Source organism: Callorhinus ursinus, unplaced genomic scaffold, assembly GCF_003265705.2.
Source record: "Callorhinus ursinus isolate GAN/ISIS: 27379988/994484 unplaced genomic scaffold, GSC_fseal_2.0 scaffold3, whole genome shotgun sequence".
NCBI classification, from domain to species: domain Eukaryota; kingdom Metazoa; phylum Chordata; class Mammalia; order Carnivora; family Otariidae; genus Callorhinus; species Callorhinus ursinus.
The window spans coordinates 65,664,619-65,681,583 of record NW_027397065.1 but is presented as its reverse complement, the minus strand read 5'-3'; the positions used below and the strand labels follow the sequence as shown (position 1 = coordinate 65,681,583).

General features: G+C 44.0%; 1 protein-coding gene across 5 annotated transcripts in view; it reads right to left on the bottom strand.

Annotated features, from left to right (window-relative positions):
• The window catches only part of PRLR (prolactin receptor), a 175,944-nt gene extending 159,895 nt beyond the window's left edge, over positions 1 to 16,049 (bottom strand). For 2 of the 5 annotated variants that reach the window (XM_073891030.1, XM_073891031.1), the window contains exon 1: positions 15,766 to 16,048. The gene's annotated coding sequence lies outside the window, so the exon portion shown is untranslated. Of the gene's footprint in view, positions 1 to 15,436; positions 15,461 to 15,765 lie in introns of all 5 variants that reach the window. The other 3 variants (XM_073891029.1, XM_073891032.1, XM_025866662.2) reach the window with 3 other exon arrangements.
• Between the last annotated feature and the right edge of the window lie 916 nt (positions 16,050 to 16,965).

The window sequence follows — 16,965 nt, the reverse complement described above, 5'->3', positions numbered from 1 at the left end:
GGTGAAGTCTGCAGAACTAGTGCCACATAGCCACCAAGTCTGAGGCCCCCTCCACGGGGCCACAGGAAACCAGGCATTTTTTACTTTTGTAATTGTTGGGCTTTCCACAAAACCCGTATCATTTCATCTCTCACAAATGGAAACAGACATGCTTTGTTAGGTTGGTTTTCAATCCCAAGTGCCTGGGGCCCAGTTCCCATAGTAGCATCTAGCCCCTGGCCATTTAGGCCTTTGTCCAGTCTGAGACCAGTCTGACAGGCTCTCTAGCAAGAGTGAGAAGCCGTGTTTTCACCAGCAATGGGCTTTTTTTATAGGACATTTCCAACCTTCCCCATTGCGCTTGCGATGGTACGATCTATTTCTAAGCTTTTCCATTTGCCTTGGCTTTACTGGAGGAGGAACAGGTGCTTCTTCACTTTCCTCATTTCTCGGAATTGCACACTGCCTAACCGGCTCTGATTTGCCTGCTGGCATCAAATGTAGGGCAACTGGAGAAAGTGTATTTAGCTAATCTCTGAGCTTCATCTCTCTTGAGGAGTTTTCCTGAATACTTATCAGATTTGGGTTCCAAAGGCCCATGTACTTCAATTAAGCATCTGGCTATAAACATGGGCCTTAAAGTGCACCATTTGTGGCTGGGTGCGGAAGTCACCAAATCAACAAACTATTGTCATTCCTGAGCCTTTCTTCTATGTGCAACACACTGCTCTAACCGTCCAAACATACGGGGTCACAGGAGAAGGGCACAAGCTCATTTTGAAGGCCAAGCACAGATGAGGTGTGTTTATCCATTACTGTACTCTGTCCTCAAAATAGTCCTGGAAGGTAGGCACCATCATCTCCATTTTTGCCAATAAGGACACTGAGGCTTGAGAGAGGTTTAGCAAACTTTCTCTGGATTCTTTCCCATGGCACAACTTTGAAGCAGATTCAGCAGAAAGAGAGAATATGCTGCTTTTGTATTCAGGCAAATTCTTTGATAAGGACTGCCAACTAGAAGTGCCATGTTGGTCTGCTGGTGAAGTGCAGGAAGGAAGGGAAATGGTTGAACTGAATGGCACAGATGGGATTTTTGAAGGACTTTCAGCCTCATTAATCATGCTAAGCTCAGACTCAACACTGAGTCCATGCCCTTGGAGTTTTCCCTCACTGACCGTATATTTGTTGGTCTCCCCCACTAAGTCAGGAGTTCTTTGATGAAGGTGAAACTAATGACTCCCATGAATGGAGTGTTTCTGTGGTGCCAAGGGTTTTATATACACTCATCTTGTCTTATTCTCCCAGCAACTGTGGAACGGATGTTTTAGGGTCCTGATTGTAGAGATGAGAAAGTAAGGCACAGAGGGGTAACTCTTACCCTGACACTTAGCAACTCCATCTGGATTATTTGTAAAATCACCATTGAAAGCCCATGCCTACCAATACCCACACATGGGCATCTTATGTAATTTCATCTCCTCCTCTGTACTTATCAGATGAACCCTTCTCCAAAAATACTGCTTTTCATCCTCTACTAGCCACACTGAATGATACACTTGAGTTTAGATAGGAAGCTCTGGGACCAATATAGAATCCGTGTTAGTAGGACTGGGAGGTCAGCAATAGAATGCAGGCTCTGGCTTTGAGGAGTCACAGCATCTCAACTACAAAATAACTAAGAAAAGGACATCTAGCCCATATTTATATAGATAGTGTATCTTCATAAAAGCATGGCATATTTTTGATAATTATCCAGTAAGAGTGATTGTCCATGGGGGCAATGGGTGGCTGTGAGATAGGAGTATTTTTCAATGAACACACTTTTGTACCTTGAATTTTAAACCGTGTACAAAAATACATACAGTTTTAAAAGTCACAGGTCTGAACAGTGTTACGGTTTCAGTGATGTCCTTTGAAAAGTAAAATCAGAAAAGTTTGTTAAGAGAAAAATAAAAGTCTTCTAGTCAAGCCCTGAAGGAGGTGATGGATGGAGACATTCTTGTGATCAAACAACTCCCATCAGATTGCTCTGATATTTGAAAGACTTGGTTTCTGGACAGATCCACATTTGGTACATATTCACTCTCACTTTTTGCTGAATATTTAATTAAACCTGTCCAATAAAGGAGGAACTTACCTTATTGGTTTGAAGACGAATTTTTTTAAGTGATGCTATCTACAGGGTTCTGAGCTATCTGGAAGATTTCAAGGAGTTCAAATGGCTTTCAAACTTTTTAAGTTAATTGACGTCCCACTGCGGTCTTCCTGACTTAAATAAGATGAGAGTCTAATGCCAAACCATAACTATAGTTCTTTTTCCTTTGTAGTTTTGAATTTGGAAGTTAATATAACCATAGGAAATATCTGACATACACTGTATAATATTTTAAAATAATACTTTTATTGAAAATCAAACAATTGAACAGATTGAAGACTTGATTACATAAATTCAAACTTCTAATGAATGCATGTCAATTTCTATAGAAAATTGCCCTATAGCAATTGGAGCCAAAAAAAATGCCTCCTATTTAACTGAAATATATAGTAAGTTAAGACTTACAGCATAGAAGATGAATTTTTACAATTATTGCCTCTACAGTTATTGCTGAAGAATTCATTAAAGGAGATAAACTGTAACACATTTCTTTGTATAAACCTCAATTCTGTTAAATTCATTGCTGATGCTACCATTAGGAAACGAGGGAGGTCTGTTACTTTCGTGCCGATGATTGGAAAACCAAGTAACCTGAGAGAATTTTCTGGAAGAAGATATGCAGTGGAAGGTAAAGAAAACAGTCTGGACTGCTGTGTTCCCCAGGCTTATTTCACTTCTAATAATGAAACTGTGGAGAGAATCTTCAATATTTTTAGAGCAAAAATGTGATAACACATAAAGTATCATGTCATCTGCAAAGAGTGAGAGTTTGACTTCTTTGCCAATTTGAATGCCTTTTTTCCCTTTTTGTTGTCTGATTGCTGAGGCTAGGACAGCCACATGTAGAGGAATGAAACTAGACCATTTTCTTATACCATACACAAAGATAAACTCAAAATGGATGAAAGACCTAAATGTGAGACAGGAATCCATCAACATCCTAGAAGAGAACACAGGCAGTAACCTCTTTGACCTTGTCTGCAGCAAATTCCTGCTAGACACGTCTCCAAAAGCAAGGGAAACAAAAGCAAAAATGAACAACTGGGACTTCATCAAGATAAAAAGTTTCTGCACAGCAAAGGAAAACAGTCAACAAAACTAAAAGGCAATCTATGGAATGGGAGAAGATATTTGCAAATGACATATCAGATAAAAGACTAGTATCCAAGATCTATGAAGAACTTATCAAACTCAACACCCCAAACCCAAAAAATCCAGTCAACAAATGGGCAGAAGGCATGAACAGACATTTCTCCAAAGAAGACATACAAATGGCCAACAGACACATGAAAAGATGCTCCGCATCACTTGACATCAGGGAAATGCAAATCAAAAACACAATGAGATACCACCTCACACCAGTCAGAATGGCTAAAATTAGCAAGACAGGAAACAACAAATGTTGGCGAGGATGCAGAGAAAGGGGAACCCTCTTACACTATTGGTGGGAAGGCAGGCTGGTGCAGCTACTCTGGAAAACAGTATGGAGGTTGCAAGAAGTTAAAAATAGAGCTACTCTATGACCCAGCAATTGCACTACTGGGTATTTACCCCAAAGATACAGATGTAGTGATCTGAAGGGGCACCTGCACCCCAATGTTCATAGCAGCAAAGTCTACGATAACCAAACTGTGGAAAGAGCCCAGATGTCCATCGACAGATGAATGGATAAAGAAGATGTGGTGTGTATATATGTGTACACACACACACACACACACACACACACACACACTGGAATATTACTCAGCCATCAGAAAGGATGAATACTTACCATTTACATCAATGTGGATGGAATTGAAGGGTATTACGCTGAGCAAAATAAGTCAATCAGAGAAAGACGATTATCATATGGTTTCACTCATATGTGGACTCTAAGAAACAGCACAGAGGATCATAGGGGAAGGGAGGGAAAACTGAATGGGGAGTCATCAGAGAGGGAGAAAAACCATGAGACTCTTAACTATAGGAAACAAACTGAGGGTTGCTGGAGGGGAGGTGGGTGTGGGGGAAGGGGTAACTGGGTGATGGGCATTAAGGAGGGCACGTGATGTGATAAGCACTGGGTGTTGTACACAACTGACAAATTACTGAACACTACATCTGAAAAAAATGTGATAACGAATGAGTTAATGACCCTCTTGTCGTTACTTTCTAAAGGCCAGCCTCCGATGACCTTGAGGAGAAACCAGAATTTGTTGCACAGCTTATTGAGAAGGGACCGGTAGGTGGGCACAACACAAGAACTATGAGTGGTGGGCAGAAGAGGAGGTAAGGAGAAGAGGGGGCATTTCATGGGAGTCCTCCACTGTTGGCAACTTTGTCCAGCCAGCTCCCTGGGAGGGTGGTTCTCCTCCCACCTTGACTGGGTGGTTTAGATGCGGAGTCCTCCTGGAGAGGGGCTGAATCATCCAGCCTCTGAATTATGGCATTTCCTCTCCAGTTCCACTCCCGGAAGCCCTGCCCGGCCAAAGCACCTCTTAGTGGCACATTGGGGATTTTGCAGGAGAAACAAGTCTGATTCTGAAGGCAGCAGCTTCAGTTATATAGGAAAGAGCGAAAAGGAGACAGAGGGAAAGCAGCACACCTTAGTGACTGGGAACCTGAAGCTCTGCAGCCAGACTCATGCAAAACCTGGCTTTGCGACTTACCAGCTGTGTGAGCTTGGGCAGATGACTTTACCTCTTTCTTTTTTTTTAAATTTTTATTTATTTATTTAAGATAGAGGGAGAGTGTGCAAGAGAGAGAGAGGGAACACAAGCAGGATGAGAAGCAGGCTCCCCACTGAGCAGGGAGCCCGATGCGGGGCTCGATCCCAGGACTCCAGGATCATGACCTGAGCCGAAGGCAGATGCTTTAACTGACTGAGCCCCCCAGGTGCCCCTGGCTCAGTTTCTTCATTTATAAAATGATAGTAATAAGAGTATTCACTCAAAGGGTGGCTGGGAGGATTAAATGTGAAATTCTTAAAACAATGCCTTGGATATAGTAAGTGTTCATTAAATGCTTGCTATTACGATGTCAGCATTTACTTGGGGAAACTGACCAATGGCAAAAAGCCCTGTGTAAATGTCTGATGTCATGAAGGATTCAGTAAATGCAGCCAGAGTGTCAAAATACTCAGAAGCAAAGATAAACTTAGGAATGTGAATGTGACGTTTCCAGCATTTATGGAAAGCATAGTAATCAAAAACAATAAACCCCATCGAAACAGTCTTATGAGACAGGATGATATTTTAAAGGTTAGGAGGTAAGAAGCAGCAAACAAATTTCTCCCTGGACAGGAATTTGATTTTTTTTTTTCTGCTTAAATAAGCTAAGGTAAAATCCCTAATGTTTCCAAATAGCATTAGATATTATTCCATTTTGGCTCAAAACCAGTGACCTGAGTAGGGATGGGGCAGGAGCAATGATCTCAGACAGGACTAGGTCTGCCATCACTGTTTTTGGCCCTATCCACCTGGAAAGCATGCTGGCCCTACCTCCAAAATGGCTCCTGAATCCCATCCTTCTTCCATTCCACTGCTCCCACCTTGGCTGATCCCTCCTTACCTCCTGCTGTACCTGCCACATTCCACACCCCCCCACCCCCGCTTCCAGTCTACACTGCATTCTCCACACAGAAGCCCAAGAGAGTTCTCAAATGCAATGTAGAACACATTACTCCCTGATTTTGTCTTATTTTATTTTCCCTCCCTTCCCCTATGATCATCTGTTTTGTTTCTTAAATTCTACCTCTGAGTGAGATCATACGATAATTGTCTTTCTTTGACTTATTTCGCTTAGCATAATACCCTCTAGAGACAAACCGTAAGAGACTCTAAACTCTAGGAAACACACTGAGGGTTGCTGGGGGATGGAGTCACTGGGTGATGGGCATTAAGGAGGGCACATGATGTGATGAGCGCTGGGTGCTATATGCAACTGATGAATCACTAAATTCTACCTCTGAAACTACACCAAATGTTAATAATACATGTATAAGAGATGTTATAATACACTGTATGTTGATTAATTGAATTTTTTTTTTAAAAAGAACACATTACTTCCCTACTTACAACCTCCCAATGATTTCCTTAAGGTACTTAAAATCCTAACTGCACCCCATGACCTCCAGTCCTCTGGGCTGTTTTCCTGCCTGACGCTTTATCTCTTCCTTGCTGAGATCCAGCCATACTGGTTTCCTTTCTGTTTCCTGAACATGACAACCCTTTTCCAACCTCAGGGCGTCCACTCTTGCTGTTCCCGCTCCCTGGTCTTCTTTCTTCCTGAACTCTGTATTGCTTTGACAATGATGTGTTAGCTCAGAGGCCACCACATCAGAGAGACACCTCTTGTGATCCTATTTAAAGCAGCCTTCAACAGACCCCATTCCCTTTACCTCTTTTCATTTGTCCGCAAAGCACTAGCCAACTTACCAGATTTTACTTATTGGTTTCTTAATGTGGATATCTGTTTCCTCTCACTGGATATCAATTCCATGTGAGCAGGAACTTCATCACTCTCCCTCAGGTCATGTAACAGCCTCCGGCTGTAGTGGACTCTCCGTGAAAGTTGAGTGAATAAAAACTGCCAATGTCCACGACGCTTGGCTACCAGGAGGGCTTTGCCTACCCTACTCTCTGCAACCTCCTTCACAATTTCTTAGCTTCTAATTCTGCAACCTTAACACTCTGGAAAAGTACATGGTACATCACTCCCTTTCTCCCCTGCCTTCCAAATCTTGTATAAAAACTTGGTTGCTTTTTTTTTTTAAGATTTTATTTATTTGAGAGAGAGAGTGGGAGAGAGCTCAAGCACAGGCAAGGTGAGGGGCAGAAGGAGAAGCAAACTCCCTAATGAGCAGGGAGCCCCACATGGGGCTCGATCCCAGGACTCCAGAATCTTGACCTGAGCCAAAGGCAGACGCTTAACTGATGGAGCCACCCAGGTGCCCAAAACTTGGTTGCTTTTTTTTTTTTTTTTTAAGATTTTATTTATTTATTTGAGACAGAGAGAGCGCGTGAGCAAGCACGGGCAGGGTGAGGGGCAGACTCCCCACTGAGCAGGGAGCCTGATACCAGGGTTCGATCCTGGGACTCTGGGATCATGACCTGAGCCCAAGGCAGACGCTTAACCGACTGAGCCACCCAGGTGCCCAAAACTTGGTTGCTTTTTGGCATTAATACAACTTTCTGAGAATGGTTGGAGTCTCAGACTTAACCAGACCCTGGATAATTATTCTCAGATTGGGTCCACCATTTTCTGTATCCTAGGTTCTTTTATCTTTGGGTGACTTGTAATTGTCTCTTTCCAAACTAAAATTCATGACTCACCTAGCCTACCCTGTGGCTAGTAGCCTCTTGCATCCCAAATGATTCCTCGGGGCTGAGAGGGTTTTACACAACCTAGTTAGTTCTTGCCCATTTCCTTTTGTAACGTCTACCCAATGACAATCCCTGGAGAAAACTGCTGTAATTATATTTTTAATAAGGGTGTGAACAAGAATGTAGTTAATTGGCTTTGAAATGGCTGAGAGAGGAAAGCAAGTGTTGCTAAAGATCAACATAGCAATTGGGAAATTCATTGCATGCGTGGCAGAGAAGCTTAACCTTTATCTCTCAATCTCATACTTATCAAGCGTCTGGCAATCTGATCTCTAAATTGCACTTACAGAAATTTTTATCGTGAGGCTATGTAGGGCATTCTGAGTTTGGAGTTAGTTTGACAAGTAGAAAACTTAATACTATGCTAGAAACCATGTTTCCCAAAGAGTAGAATGACGACACAAATATGGTTTGGGTGGTTCTCTGGGGTCATGTGATCTAAAACAAGGCAAAAGGAGAAATACAAATAAGTAATTAAGATTTTTATCTTAGCTGGGCAGTAAAATGAGCTCGTACTGATGCACATTATAATCACCAGGAGAATTGTAAATAAACACAGATGTCCAGGCTCCATTCCCAGAATCTTGATTCAGTGGGTCTAAGGGTGGTGCCTGGGCATCTGTATTCTTAAAGCCCCTGAGATGACTGTCATGAGCAATCGGTGTTGAGGACTACTGTTTTAGAGACTTGTTTTTTGCTATGACAGAAGATACTGGAAATTGTTCTTAAATCGGTAATGGACTTGGAGACAGAGAAAAAGGAAATAGCCATCTGGGGATGGTGCAAAGTTAACTGATCTTCTTGTTCTAAGGGGCCTAGTGGCCAGACTCTAGCTTTCTTCCACTACCTTTCATAAAGACCTCCCAGCCTCACCATTGCCAATAAACCCAGAAGTTCCCAAAACACATAAAGAATTCTTTAAAAATGCAGCTGTAAAAATTGCTGGGCTTTCTTCTCTTCTTTTCCGGTGTGTAACAAAAATCAATATCCTTTCAGTGAGCAGGAGCTTCGGAGAGGAATTAGAATAGCCCCAAAGCTCCTGGGCTCAGGAGCCTTCACTTCACAGAGGTAGGGCTGAAGGAGATGCAATAATTGGCATGGCCAAACTTGCACTTGAATAGGAACTCCTAGAGCATAGGGGTGGGGCTCCGGGGACTGCTGTGGCTGTCTCTTCCATGCTGACACTCATCATCACAGCGCGGCAGCTTAGGCCGACTCTTCATCTTTCACCTACTGATCTGTAACACCGATTCATTCATTGAAGAAATAACATTGCCGGGACAGAGTATTCTAACATCAACTAGAAACCATGTTTCTAGAGACTGGGCAGACTTGCTTTGGGAGCCAAATAAGATATGGGGAATGCCGTGGCTGAGCATTCTAATTTCACCTCTGCTGCCAGTTAGCCTCAAGGCCCAAGGCAAGTAATTAAACTCTATTTCCCAATTTGTCAAGTTGGAGAGGTGAGGGAAGTTTACAGATTATTGTAAAATAGCTACCGTGGGCACAAATGGGCATGATAATGAAGTCCTTCGCAAAGATCACACCAAGCCTGGTGGATACGAGCAGCTGTGAGATCCCAGCTGCCCCATACTTTGCTAGGATCGACTACAGGACAGTGCAAGAACACACAGAGTAAGGAAATAGTCAGCTAGTTACAACTTTTAGCCACACCCAAGTGGATAGGATCACTATGAACAACAATTATCTGTGAATTGAAAAGACTACACAGAAATATACATATATGGGGGCGCCTGGCTGGCTCAGTCGGTTAAGCATCTGACTCTGGATTTCAGCTCAGGTCTTGATCTCAGGGTCATAAGTTCAAGCCCCATAGCATGGAGCCTACTTAAAGAGAAAAAAAAAAGAAATATACATGTATATCAAACTTCCATAAAGACCACCATTCTTGATTATCCAATTAATCCCCTTTAAAATATTACCCTTTGAATTTTATTTTCTATGATTATGATCTAAAAATCTTGTGTTTTTTGCTCAGTGGTTTTCAACCCTGACTCAGAATACTCATTTTAGAATATTCTGGAGAATTAAAAACAACAACAACAACAATAATACCAATATGCAGTCCCTACTCCTAAACTGATTAAATGAAAACTCTGGGGCTTGGGTTGAGGCATCAGTATGTTGTAAAAGTTTCCCCAGTGATGCCAATTATACCTCTTCACAGCACCAAACCCTCCCTGTACATTCCTATTGTCGTGGGTTACGTGCATGTTTTCTTACTGGAAATGTCCTCTCTCCCCATCTCCATTTGTCTTTAGCCTCATTTTACGTCCTTCAATGTCCGTCTCGTACCTTGTCTTTCTCAGGCACACTGCCTTCTGGAATCTCCAAACTCTGTTTTATTCACATAACACTTGGAGAATATTATCTGACATTGCTCCTGGGGTTTTATGTTTATGCCCATCTTCTCAACAAGATAATGTGCTCCTCCAGAGCAAAGACCTCTGTTTTGTTTTGTTATTTTCCCTATGGAGTCTGGCATAGACTTCTTGGCTAAGAAGATGCTGAGAGATATGGTTGCTGTTGATGTAGATAGACTAACATTCACTTGCGCTCAGCTTCTCACTGTCATTCCCCCCCACCCCCATGTAGATTCCGAGTGAAAATGAACAAACACTATTTGCATATCTGAAAGAACATCTCTTTCACTCCAGGGGGAGTGGCAGGCAGAAGGAGAAGCAGGCTCCCTGCTGAGCGAGGAGCCTGATGCAGGACTCAATCCCAGGATCCTGGGATCATGGCCTGAGCGGAAGGCAGATGCCTAACTGAGCTACCCAGACATCCCAGAAAATCTCATATAGTGCTTTGCTCAAGCTACAGAAAGGAAACTCTCCCCCATGGACGAATGCCTCCAGTCCTCGGGTCATCAGTGACACCCATGGCCAACATCTGTATAGCTCATTTCTTCATGAGCATTTTACGTGACATTATCTCATCAATTCTGAACTTTACTACAGGATTGCTGGGGGAAGCAGGGTGAGAGTTACACACAAACCAGTAGACAAAGCAGAATCCAGAATCCAGGCTTCCAATATCCCAGGTCAGAGGTTTCCTCTAACAACTTCAGAATCGGACTGCTCTCCCTTTGGCATACATGAGATTGCAGGAACAAATCATATCTTAACTTTGGTGATGTGATATTCAAGGGCCACTTTAGCTAGCGGACAAAAGAAACCAAAATGGCCTTCTGTGATATTCGTGGAGCAGTCCTTCTGGAAACTGGGACTGCGTATTGTTCAGCCTGTTTTAGATTTAAAATGACTCTTTGGTCTTAGGATGTTAGAGAGCTTCTTGAGATTTGCCTGATGGGTAAGATTTGAGAAGTCTGAGCCAAGAATAGAGAAGAAATTATGTTAAGAAGAAGGGAGAAAAGTTTCCTATCATATATTTGTCAACTCATTAGTCTATACCAGTTTTGTTAAGTGCAAATATAATGCAAGTCATATATGCAATTTAAACTTTCCTATTAATTGCATTAAAAAAATTAAAAGGAAACAGATGAAATTAATTTGAATAGTATATTTCATCTAAACCAATGCATCCAAAGTATTACCATTCTAACATATGATCAGTATAAAAATTAATGAGGTGGGGATTTTTTTTTGGTTCTAGGTCTTTGAAATCTAGGGGATATTTTTACACTTATAGCACATCTCAGTTTGGACTAATTGCATTTTAAGTTCCCAGTCATCACATGTGGCTAGTGCTAGTGTGTTGCACTGAGCAAGTTTAGACATACTCACTGGAATTTGGGGCATGAGATAGAAATCGCCTGTCAGCATTTAGTCACCTAACATACTTTTGACACTTTCCTTCTGTTAGCTCCTTTCTATCTTCTGGAAGAGATTATCTCAAAGTCCACATGCTGTATTAGCAAAAAGTTTTAGGCTTTGGCGCAAAACAGACTACAGGGTTCAAAGACCAGCTTTGTGACCTTGTGCTAGCTGCTTACCTTCTATGAATCTTGGTTTCCTCCACTATCAAATCAAGACAGATGGGCGCCTGGGTGGCTCAGTTGGTTCAGCGACTGCCTTCGGCTCAGGTCATGATCCTGGAGTCCCGGGATCGAGTCCCGCATCGGGCTCCCTGCTCAGCAGGGAGTCTGCTTCTCCCTCTGACCCTCTTCCCTCTCGTGCTCTCTATCTCTCATTCTCTCTCTCTCTCAAATAAATAAATAAAATATTTAAAAAAAAATCAAGACAGAAATAGCTGCCTCGCCAGATGGTTGGGAAGGTTAAGCAAGATGGGAGGTAAGTCCACAGCACGGTCTCGAAGAGTCAGATAGGCAGTCAATCAAGAATTTCCCCGACATAGAACTTAAATTGATTTCCAAGGGGTCATCTCATTATATTTGAGGCTCTACTGCTTCATTCATTCCACATCCAGATCTTTCCCTGGAGGTTTTTCTGCTAAGGCAGTCCCTTCCCCAGACCTTCATCAGGCGGGCCCCCCCCCTTTTAAGCAGGTTTAAGTTCAAGAGTGGCCTCTCTGGGGATGTCTTCTTGCCTGCCCCATTTCAGGCTGCCCGCAAGCGCTCTTACTCTTGAGCCCCCAGCCTCTCTTTACTTTCTTCATAGCATTTCTCAGTATCTGAAATTATCTTATTTCTGCATTTGTTCACCCGCCTCCTATCTGTCACTCTCTCTATCATAGAAATTCCCCAAGAGCCAGGACCTTGTCTGCCTTATTCAGAGATCAGCAAGGGTTTGTTAAATGAATAAATGAATGGATAAATGTTTCACACAGGGAGGTAACTGTAAATGGTGTCCTGATTCTCGAAGTAGTAGAGAGTGAACGTTTCAGAGCTCTTTTCAACCTAAAAGAGTCACTCAGGAAGTTAGTGGCTGAGACCCACCCTTGCCTGCAAGGCCTGGTGTTGCCTAACTTGACTCTCCCAGCTGGATCTGGAAAGGCTTGGGAACATCATTCTTCATAGGCCCTATCATTGTTGCTGACTATTAATATGTATCACATGCAAAGTGTATGTTCACACCACTTAAATCATCTAGAAGATTTGGTTACTCCTGCTCTAAATGCTCTGAAGAAGAACTCGGTTGGGACCCAACTGGCATGACGCAGCCTTCTGACGCCAGAGAGCTTGGCGGCACTAGGCAGTGTGGAAAGAGTGAGCGTCAAAGTCAGACAGACCTGGGCCTGGATCCTGGTTCTTCTGCCTTTTAGCAGCTATGAAGAGTGGACAAGTTACGTAAAATTTTTTAAGTCTCAATGTATCTGTAAAGCTTTAAATGATAATTCATACCCTGCAGCATTGCTATGAGAAAATTAATTGAGGTCACATAGCAAAGTGCTTAGTCCATCTTGAAGGCTCAGTGAAAAGTACGTATCAGTATTGTCATCTTTGCATGCACAAATGCCTTGCCAGCATACTGATCCATCTTTGGAATGACTACTTTGAGGGTATCAAATTTCCTTTTAGGATTCTATTTCTTTCCCACATCTCAACGTCATCCAGCTTCTCACAACTGAGGGGCCATTACCAAAGAGGGAGACCGAGAGAAGCGGAGAGGTACGGAGAGACGGAGTCAGCTGAATTGGCTATATCTGTGCTACCCTTCGAACGATAACAGTGGAGACAATTCTCTTTACAGAGACGGTTTCTAGGGTATCTGGAGATGGATGCAACCATGAGACCACTCCGGTGTCCATGCAGAGAGCTAGCTATTTCATGTTCAAGATTATGGGCCAAAAGAGAATTGGGAGGAAGGGTCGAGAATCCATGTCAGTCTGGACACATTTTATTTGCTGGCCACATAGAGTGCTCTGCTTGACAAAGGTGAAGCAGTAAAACCAACTCTGTGTTTTTGAACACACCCCTCATCTTTGAGAATAATTAGAGCAGAATTGACTTTACACATTCTTTTGTTGACATAAGCCCCATAGAATAGTAAGCTGCTCTAGAAAAGCATGAAACTAACACTTACTGATAACCTCATGTTAATATTAATAATACGAGTTGACTACTGACTATAAACCAGGCATTTCCATTTCTCATTTTCCATTTTCCTAACAACTATGCAAGAAAGGCAGTATTGTTCCCCATTTTACAAACAGGGAACATGAGGCTTAGAGTAGTTCAGTGACTTGTCCAAGTGTGGAGCCAAGATTTGAAGCCCAGTCTTGTGGATTCCAAAGATCCACGTGTCCTCTGCTGTACCCTGCTGGCAATGCCAATGGAAGACTCAGGTCCCACAAGACAGGGGTCCTTGGTACTTTTTTTTATTTTATTTATTATTTTTTTCTTTTGGGGGGGAGGGGCAGAGGAAGAGGGAGAGAATCTTAAGCAGGCTGCACGCCCAGCATGGAGCCTGACAAAATCAAGAGTCAGACCCTTAACCAACTGAGCCACCTAGGTGCCCCAATAGGAGTCCTTACTACTTTAAAAGAAAAGTGCATAGGTCCAAAAGAACTATTACTATTCCTACTATGCACAGGGAGCAAACAGCACTTTGTTTCAAAACAAAGTTTTAGCCTCGCTGTTTGACATCCAGCTAGGTGACCTGAAGAGCTACCTTTGAGACTGTGACTTTCTAGAGGTGGCTGTGTATAGGACTGAAAACTCCAAGGGTGAGGACCTCACCTTTGGAGAGTCATGAAAAGAGTTTGTGAGGAAGGTTCCCCAGGAGGCAGAGATTGGTGAAGCCTTTGGGAAACAGTATCCCAGGAGCTTACTCATAATGGGAATGCTTTTTCCTTCACTAGCATGGCTGACTCCAGACCCCACCAGAGGGCTATAGATTACTTCCATAGCCAGCCCACCTGGGTGGTCTTGATACAAAAGGTCCTCAAAAGGAAGGAAAGGAATGTCTACCTGGGGTTCAGGCATGGTCTTCAGGAGTGTCCACAAACTCTGAGGGATTGCTTGAAAAACTTTATGTACATTACATAAGAACTCCTTGGGAGAACACTCATAGCTAATTCTCAAAAGGACCCATGATGCCCAGTTTTTAAGAACCACTAAAATTAAAATTTTTATCTGCTTCTTCCTTACAATATTCAGCATATTTACCCCATATATATAATATAGTATATATATACACTACACATATAGTATATATTATATACTATATATATAACATATATAATTATATATACAATATACTCTGCATATACACATATTATGTTTAATGATATATATATATATATATAGCCTCTATCTATCTATCTATGGAATGATTAATTTTCCTAAATGTTGCAAAGAAAACCGAAGCCCAGAGAGGATGATTGCCTTGCCTGAGTTTGCACAGCCAGAGGCTGGGCCAGGAATAGCAGTACTCCACTAACCAAGAAGCAGAGACGAGAAGAATCTTTACCAACCAACTTGATGAATGAAAGCAAACGAATCTCTCCAGATTAATAATACTATTTTGCAACCGTTTTCAAGTTCCATCACAGAAAACCCTAAATTGCTTATGAGGGCACCGTGGGCTGCTTCCCCAGGGTACAAGTGGAGGTCACTACAAGGATATTTTCCTGCTGGAAGAACTGGCACCCCCGCCCCGCACCCGGCTCCCCAGTTACCCGCGCGTGCCCGTCCGCCTCCCGAGTCTGCCGCTCCCCCCCGGCGGGCTCTGCTCGCCGCTGCCTCCCGGGGAGGCCCCCCCCCGTCCCGCCTCCGCTCGGGGCTACGAGCTCGGCGGGAGCCTCGGACCCGCCCTGGCGGCGCCCACTGCCTTCGCGAGGGAGCCCCGCCTTTCGGGCCAGCACGGGTGACCCTGAACTTTCCCCACCCGCTGCCCGGAGTCTGCGCCGCCGCCGCCGCCGCCGCTGCCGCCGGGAGGCCCCGCGAGCCCGCGGGCATCACCTCACCTGCCCGAGCCCTTCCCGCGATTTTTTCTTTTCAGTTTGACGTAAATAATTTACATTGCGAGAATCCCACGGTCACGCCGAAACTCACTCTCCAGGGCGCATTCGAAGATGCCTTTAAAAAAGACCAAGGTGTGCTATTGTGAGGGGGAGGGGGCACTTTTAGTTTCTCTCCGAGGGGCCAGCAATGCTGACTGCAGTCGGAGGTCTGGCTTTCGCACCTGCGGCCGCTGCCGGGCAGCGCCTCTGCCGCCGGCGCCTGGGTTCTGCCGCTTTCCTGGAGCCGCAGCCCGCGCCGCACGCGGGCCTCGAACCCGCAGCCCCCGCGCCGCGCGCGCGCGCGCTGCCCTAGCGCTTCTCCCGCCTCGAACCCGCAGCCCCCGCGTCCGCCCCAGGCTCAGCCTGGCAGTGGCTACTCACTTTTGCCTGGGAGCAAAGTCTGCCACATCAGTCCGTGAGCACTTCCTGCAAAAGGACGTGGAGATCCATTGTGTGTAAAGCTGTTTCGCGAACAGCCGGTAAAATCCAGATAGATGGAGAGGATCCTGTAAGACGGAAAGGCGGCGGGGGCGGGGGCGGGGGCGGAGTGGGGGAAGCCCAGAAGACGGGCGGCACAGGATCTCAGCCTGGGCGCCACCGTCCCCAGCCCGGTGGCTCTGGGAGAAGAAGCCTAACTCGGTGCACTTGTTCACTCTTTCTTCATTAGAGGAGGAGTCAGTGTTGCAACATTTACGTTCCTTGCTAGAGGCAAAACAGTGATTTTCTTCAGCATGCAAAATGTCCAGAGCCTGCCAGGTTTACAAGGTGAGGGAGGTGCTCGGGGGAGCCAGAACACAGAGACGTGGGGAAGAAATAACTGATTATCCCAGATTGGTTTCCCATGATTAGGGCCACACATCTTCCACCGAGACTGCCCCAGAAAATACAGAGGCAAAACAATCATAAAAATGGCTTAATAGATCGAATGACCTCGAAGATGGTATTCCTTCCTCCCTGCAGTCAAGATGGGGAGCGCCCTCCTGTCAAATTTCTTTCCTTATCTCTGAATAACAGCAGCTTCACAATATTTGACGGGGGTGGGGGATGGGGGCTCCAGGGAGTTGAATCTCCCCTTCTCTGACAAGAAGGAGGGGTCAGAGTAAAAGGGGCAAAAGAAAATAAACAGTCAGTGACCTAAGCAGGGTTTTGCTTTCTTTTTTGATACCCCACAGCCCAAATTTCCGGGGTGCTGTGATTCTTTTCCACCACACGAGTATAACAGAAACAGTGGTAGGGCCACCCTCTTCTTATTTTCTGCAAATGTAGAATTTATTTTTTCTAATAGGGTTTTTGTTTTTGTTTTGTTTTGTTTTGTTTTTTGGTAATAGCAAAACCATGCACAACTGCTTTTCTCTTGCAAAAAAAGTACTGAAATAAATAGTAACTGCCTGAATCAAATAGATATCCATCAATTACTAAGTTGCTAGTGTCTGTTAGATGCCATTGATTAATACCGCAGCTGATTGTTTCATAACCCAGAAGGGCTATCAAGGAGATACTCTAAACAAAGCCTCTCGAGTTTCCAAAAATAAAAGTTACTGGAACAGGGGGCTTTCCCCCTTTGAGGCCACTTTTACTGTC